The 7,749-nt window shown below is 34.2% G+C and overlaps 1 non-coding gene across 1 annotated transcript; it reads right to left on the bottom strand.

Moving 5' to 3' along the window:
* Nucleotides 1-638: 638 nt before the first annotated feature.
* On the bottom strand, nucleotides 639-712 carry TRNAN-GUU (transfer RNA asparagine (anticodon GUU)). The gene has a single exon. It is a non-coding gene; the product is annotated as a tRNA-Asn (tRNA).
* Nucleotides 713-7,749: the final 7,037 nt, after the last annotated feature.

Here is a 7,749-nt window from a genome sequence, read left to right as displayed (position 1 = left end):
AAACTAATGCATATTGAAAGCTAGTTGATTTACAAACTAGAAATATAGCTTCCAAAATTTAAATTTAGTTCATGAACTATTTAGATTTGACTGTTTTTCTTATCATAATTGGTAAGATTGTAACATGGGTCTCTTTGAATATCGTTAGAATACATATTGAAGTGACTGTTTTTGTGCCATTTTGATGTATTTGTTCAAACACTAACGTTATCAAAAACCTGGATCTGTGGCAGCGCTGCCGATGTTTGTATAACTTTGAGGGAGTGGCTTGAGTCATGCGTGGTTCATTGTCATATACGCAAAGATTCAATTAAATATATCCAGATTCTGTGAGCTCAAGCAAACTTTGGATGGCTCACCTCCCCGGACCGGCACCCATGACCTATAGGTTTGTTTATCAGGGAGTCTGAACTGTATATCTAATCTATAATACACTAGATGTGCTGTACTTGCTGTACAATGAAGGAAAAAAAGCAACAGCGAAACAGGATCGTTAGTTTATTTAGGAAAATAAAATAACTCGTTACTGCTGTATCACTAAATTTATGTTTATCATAAAATAACTCGTTACTGCTATATTACTTATTTTTCACTAAATTAATGTTTATCATAATACGACTATGGGTATCTAAAATTCTCGCCCCCGGGTGGGCTCGAACCACCAACCTTTCGGTTAACAGCCGAACGCGCTAGCCGATTGCGCCACGGAGGCTTGTGATGCTGCCTACTGTAGTTGCATACTTGAGCAAGGTATCTACATCATTTCAATTTTGCGAAACGCACAGTGAAAAAAAAAGTCACATTCAAAGTGTAGTGTATATATATACGTGTAAATCTTACATGCTCTTTGATTTGCATACTACATTCTAGCTCAAGATGATAAACCTAAGTAAATTTAGAATATTTCAGTGCTTAAATTATTGTATTAAGAAAAAATGAAAGTGCTCATTTTCAGAATTTCGTATTGAGGAGGTAATATCAAACTTTTTTTGAGTGAACTATTTTTGTAACAAAAAAAAAAGTTTCCTTGCAAAGTAAGCAAAGACAAGGGATGAACATGTATTTTTTTGAATTACTTTATTTCTTTTTAACAAGTCTACAAGTAGTCTTTACTGTGAGCAGTGGTGGATCCAGAAGGTAAAAACTAGGGGAAGGGGTCAGAAAGAACCCGGACTATGACAGGTATATCATCAATTCAATCAGTTCACCATGGACTTTAAAAATATATACATAATAGCTTCAATTATTTTTATTACTTAAAAGACTGGGAGAGGACTAAGACCCCGGCACCGTCGTAGATCCGCCACTGAGGCCCCTTCTTTCCTTCCCCAGTCTTTCTTTCCGTGAATAACGTGCGCGTCGAGAAACGTTATCCCTCATATGTGACGGGCTTAAGACCATAGATGCCGGTTATCCCCAGAAATAATTATGTATAAATAAATAAATAAATAAATAAATAAATAAATAAAGACTATGGTACATCCAGTGGTGGCTCTTGAAGGAAGTTCAAATGATAAAAAAGTTGTATTTTATCGCTACTACCTAAGAGAAGAAAGCTTATCTAATGTTTCCAATTCTTTGATACAGCCAGTGGCGTATTTAAGATTTTGTTTCGAGAGGGGCTTTGCTAACTTTCGGGGAGGCTTTGCCTGAAAATGTGAAAATTCAGCAAGATATTTTATATACTTTACTATAGTAAGTAAGATTTCAGGGGGGCTTAAGCCCGGAAGCTCCCCCCCTAAATACGCCACTGGATACAGCTTACTGAATAAGCATTAAATGAAAGCTTTCTTTCCTTCCTTGTAGCGCTGATAATTAACATGTTACTGTTGTAATATCTTTCAAGCACCGGTACTGAATGTATGGAAGATTCTGAATTTATGCAAAACACCACTCCCTGATGCAAGGATACATATTATGATGATGATTGTAAACAGATTATTGCACGGAATGTTCAGGGTGAAAATACCCTCGGAGCACATCTCCATTACTTTTACTCAGTGCCGCGTTTTCCATTAGGCTGACTAGGCGCAAAATTTAAAAATTAAGTAATATTTGTTAGATCTTTTCATGTGAAAAAATAAAAAATAAAAAGCTAATAGATTTTTTTTTACATTTGATAGATGCGCCTTGCATTTCGAATCTATGCAGTAATAGATACATAAAAACGTAAGAAATCTAAAAATAATTCAAAACATGTTTCTTATTTGTTTTTTTTTTTTTGTTTTTTTTTTTTTTTACGTAGTTGTAGCTGTAGCATCTAGTGAGTGGTATTTAACTGTAATAAATTGTTAATTCACTAGTTAAGCATAATTTAGTTAAATTTTATTTTTCAGCTAGGGATGAAGGGTGGAGAAACAGGTAATTATTGGGGTAGCTTACTGCAGAAGTCCCTAGGGGCGCCGAGCTCCTAAACGCAGCACTGCTTTTACCCCTTTGTCTTGAAAGTCCCACTCCAGAAGGAAATCTGAAATCACCACTGGTTGCTAATCTCTCCACAAACTTGTATCCAATACTGAAAAAAATCTATTGGAATTCCATGTTTATTAGGGTGGGCCGAAAAAATGCAATTATTTTTCAAGTCGTAATACAGCGGAAAAATTGCGACTTGGGGAGACTAAAAAGGAACCTATAATTAAAATGCTAGGTTTATATGTTTATCCCCAATCCTTTCGGCAATGAGATCTCGAAAACCACAAGTGCTAGAAACGTGCCGATTTCGCTGGTCGATTTCAAATTTTGTTTAGATTGCCCAGTTCTTGTTGAATATTTTAAAAAAAAAAAACTTGGGCGTTATTTCTTTATTACATTTTTAGGGGTACACTGGAAGTGTTGAAATTTTAAAAAAGTAAACCATCATATCCTATGAATTATACATTCCAACACAACATATTGTATAGAGGGGCTGTATATCTCTCAGGCCAAATGATAATGAAAAACGAAGGATAACCATTTCTCCAGGCTAAGATGAATCTTTCTTTTATTTGGAGTGTTTTGCCCAATGAACCCTGACATTATAATTTATTGTGTAGGTAATGTATTTGCTTATTACATACTGTATGAAAGAACAAAGAAAACACTGATCACACATGAATTAGAAACTCCAACCGAAAGTAGACTCAACCTTGTAAATGGTGCGAGATATTGAAAAAAATAATCGAAAAATCTCCCCTTTATAGTACCCCTTGCCGACTTTTATCAAGACGTCTTTCACTTGTGTCCGTAAAGGGACATGCACAGAAGTTGTGAGGAATGAGGAGATTCATGCTCATATGTGAATGACGTGCTATGCAGAGAGCGCAGGTTCAGCTAGTAATAATAACAGAAAAATCCAATCAATTTATATCTTTTGGTCGCACATGTGCTCTAAACTTCAACGGAGTTAGAAAAAAAATTACATTTCTTCCACATTTTTTTAAATCTTACTTGTCAATATTTAAATGCAATAGCTCTAGTCTAATCTTACTTAAACCGATAATGATCTAGAAAAAAAGAAGTGATCAAATCGGTCAAGGTATTCCGCTCGCGCGACTCGACTGCCAATTCTAAGAAATTCAGGCGCTCGTTGTAACTAACTCAGAGCTGAGCCTTGGGATGGATGTTATCAGAACGTTATGGATGGCTCGTTGTAACTAACAATGTTAGTATGTGTATAATCGGCAAAGACATGTTATGGAAAATTTCATGCCAAAGAGCAATCAAACGAAAATAAAACTTTCTTGTCCATTTAGCAACATTTTATTTTACTCATTCTAATTTTCGTATTTATAATTCTTTTTCTATGAAATTTACCACAAATATACATTTCCCGATTATACACATAGTATCAGTATTAAAAGTACCCTGCAAAATCATTATCAAATTATATTCTTACAAGAAGACAGTTATAGATATCCGAGAATCATTTTGGACATAAGTGTACATAATACGTGTGCAAAATTTAAATCTTGTATTTTGAAAACTAAGGTCAGGAGAAATTATTTAAAGTCTGAAGATAACCCTCATACATATGTACTTCAAACATTTACTGTGTCTTTACTATTTGACCTAGCGTCATGCTTCAAACGCCATTTTCTTCAGTATAACAAGTTTTCTCCAACAGTACCACTCACATATCCGTATCATATACCTGAACAGGTAAATTATGAAAAAACCTGATTTTTTGAAAAATCTCCCGAAAAACTTTGCCCCTGTGCCCCTGCCTTGGGCTCACGTAGGGATCTGATTTTTTTGTAAAAAAAAAAAAAAAAAAATGTTGTCATATACTTAATATGTGTACAAAATTTCAATCTTATATCTTGAAAACAAAGAACGGAAAAAATTGTTGAAAATCTGAATTTAGGCCATATATATCACCCTCACTTGCGCACCTCAGGCCCGGCCCCGGGTTCACGTAGAGATCTCAAAAAAATCGAGAAATACCTAAAGGTGCACAAATCCGTATGCAAAGTTTCAATTTGCTATCTTGAAAACTAAGGCGTGAAAATTTTTTTGAAATTTGCCTTAAGAAAAAAAGTCACGCCCCTCCGCTTGACTTGGCGTCGCCAATTTGACCATCCGGTTTCAAAACGCATCTGGGGTTGATCTTTGGTTCATCTTGATTTGACCAATAAAAAACAGGCTTAAATACCTGTTATAGGACCTAAATAAGCGGTCAAATACTACACTACGCCATGGTATCTAAAGATACGATAAATCCTAAAAGGGTTAAAAACAGAGGTAGGAACTCTATTTTTGAACATGAGTACATGTGTAAATTACATTTGTTAAAATAATCTATAATTTTATTTATTTTTTTAACCAAAAATTTCCAATGTCTCAAAGATACAATTTGGTCACTTACATTTTCTCTCCTATTTTCTCCCGAGCGCTTCGAATAGCTAAACTTCGTTATAAAATGAAGCTAGTACTTGCTGCGGAGATGCAACCAGGAAATATTTCTTTGTAGATCTTTTTATCATTTTTTCTCCTTCGTGCAAATAATTGGTGCGATATGATAATAAGATATTGGACAGTATAGTTGCTGATTCATAATCTCTGCAGGTTGAACCACATTAAAATAAAACTCTCATCATGAACTGGCAAATCAGAAATCAATGAAAACTAACGATTAAAAAAAGAAAATGATAAGCTATCATCAACCTTAGCTTATCGCTTGTTCGTTGAACAGTGTCTCAGAGCTCATTTGAACTTTCGTGTTTCTCCGGGAAAACTCGGCAACCAGCAAATGTGCCTTGTATTTACCAGAACTGGCTAAAGAACCTAGCAAAATAAAACTTTTTTTAAAAAAAGAAAAAACGTAGTGTCATATACCAGTACATACGAAGGTAAAATTATTTCTAATAGTGTTACTAGTTCACAACACTGCTATTCTAGTCATGGTGGTTTTACAAAGTGACTGATAATAATCTATGTTCTTTCGTGTAATTGGCATTCTCTTCATTGCGGAGAATTCAAAGTTTCGTATACAACATCTACAAATAAATCATTCGTAAAAAGAGGAAAGTGTCATCTGTGAACTTACACTCAGCGAGGAACAAAATGAAGAAGTAACAGGTAAACCCAAGTTTATTATATACATAAACCATTGACGGCGCTTGAGTAGGGTTGCCAATTGGCCGATATTTTACCGGCAGACCGGTTTTATTTTTATCAGCGTCAACTATATATTTCAAGGTTTAAAATACAATTATTCTTCATTTTTTTTTTTTTTGAGGATTGTGAGCTGGAGCTGGTAATTTTACTTTTCAGAGTTGGCAACTCTGCACCTTAGGAGAGTCACATCGGTCAAAATTATTACCTTAGGTTAAGTTTTCTTCTCTTAGTTTGTAGCGCTAAAATTTTAACTTTTACTAATGTGATTTCCCTCAAGAGCCGCCACTGTTATAAACCATAGTAAGAATAAGATTAGTCACATTATTATTTTGTATAGACTATCTATTGTTATTATTATTATTATTATTATTATTATTATTATTATTATTATTATTATTATTATTATTATTATTACTGCCCATGAGACGAGAGATAAGGTTTCCTTATTTCGTCTCGAAAATTTTGTAGACGTCTTGTCTTGTCTCGTCTCGATTTTCGCAGAACTTTTTATCGTCTCGTCTCGTTTTGTAAATTTGTGTACAGTCACGAACATTAATAAATGGAGGTTGGACCCATAAGAAATAATGGCTTCAGCCTCCATTTATTAATGTTCGTGACTGTACAAAACTAACGCACTGATTATTTTCTTACTTTCATCTAGAAGTTATCAGAATTTTTCTGCGTCGGGAATGATCCTCGAAGATTGCGGTATAGAAACATTTAATCTATTTTTTATTGCATTGGAGTATTTGTTTAATGACTTGTGAATCTTTAAAAGTTGATAAATTCTCTTTAATCGTGCAATCATTTTATCAATTTTGTAGTTTTTATACTATGAATCATGTAACACTAAAACAGTGTTTGAAGTCTGAAACTTGGGTAAATTAAATTGCCCGCGTCACTCATGAAATTTCTGGAAGCTGGAGTAAAAAATGTACTCAAAAAACCTCTTATCGAGATGACAAAACTTCTCCTATCACCTCTACATTCAAATTAGGCTTGATGAAGCAATTTGTGAAAGTCTTACCAAAGGATGATAGTCTATATGTTTTTCAGTACACATGTACCAAATGTCCAGCCTTATCAACTGCAAAACTAAAAGAGGGTGTCTTTACGGGTCTGGGCATTAGAAAACTCTGCTAACATAGCCATTTTGAGCAACACATGGAGATTGCTGAAATACAAGCCTGGGTCGCCTTTAAAGATTTAATAACCAAGTGAGCAACAAGAAAGATCGTTTTAAATTTCAAGTCTATCGTTGATACTATGCTGCAGAAGTATGAAAAGTTAAGCTGTTCCATGAGTTTATTTATTTCCTGCTTCCCATTTGGACTAATTGCCTAAGAATCTGAGTGTTGTTATTGAAGAGATTGGCGAGAGGTTCCATTAGGACATCTAAGAAATGGAAAAGCGCTTTTAAGGATGATGGCGGACTATTGCTGGATCTTGTACCAAGAGGAACCCAGAAAAGAACACGCGCGGAAAAGAACACGAAACACAGCATGACTTGCCTAAAGAGACGTCTATACAACGGCTAAGTTTGTAAGTATTTCTTTTCTCCATTACTAAGCCGCACAATACCATGTTTGTTTCACATAACTAACCGACTATATCATTAAGTCGCATATTTGTAATATATATATATATATATATATATATATATATATATATATATATATATATATATATATATATATATATATATATATATATATATATATATATATATTACAAATATGCGACTTAATGATATAGTCGGTTTATATATAGGTCGGTCGGTTATATATACACTGCATTTGGTACATTACCATTTGTAAAACATTCTGACGTGATGGAAACAAACCAAGGTCCTTTTTGGATTAAGCGCACCAAGATACATAGAAATGCATCCAATGTTGAAAAACAGAACCATTGCAGGCTAGTGTTATTTCTCTTCGGCGAAAGATTTATAGAAAAAGGAAAAGAGGTGTATGTGGTATTTATTGATCTAGAAAAGGCTTTTGACCGCGTGAATTGAGAATTGTTATTGAAAGTTCTAAAGAAGATTGGATTGGAATGGAAAGATCGAAGACTCATGAGAAACTTATATATGAACCAACAAGTAAGTGTTAGAATAGGAGTGAAAATGACAGAGGAAAGCAAAATTGGAAGGAG

Source organism: Thermobia domestica, chromosome 10 (assembly GCF_964235325.1).
Source record: "Thermobia domestica chromosome 10, izTheDome1.hap1.1, whole genome shotgun sequence".
NCBI lineage: Eukaryota > Metazoa > Arthropoda > Insecta > Zygentoma > Lepismatidae > Thermobia > Thermobia domestica.
This window is presented reverse-complemented; position numbering and strand designations above follow the sequence as displayed.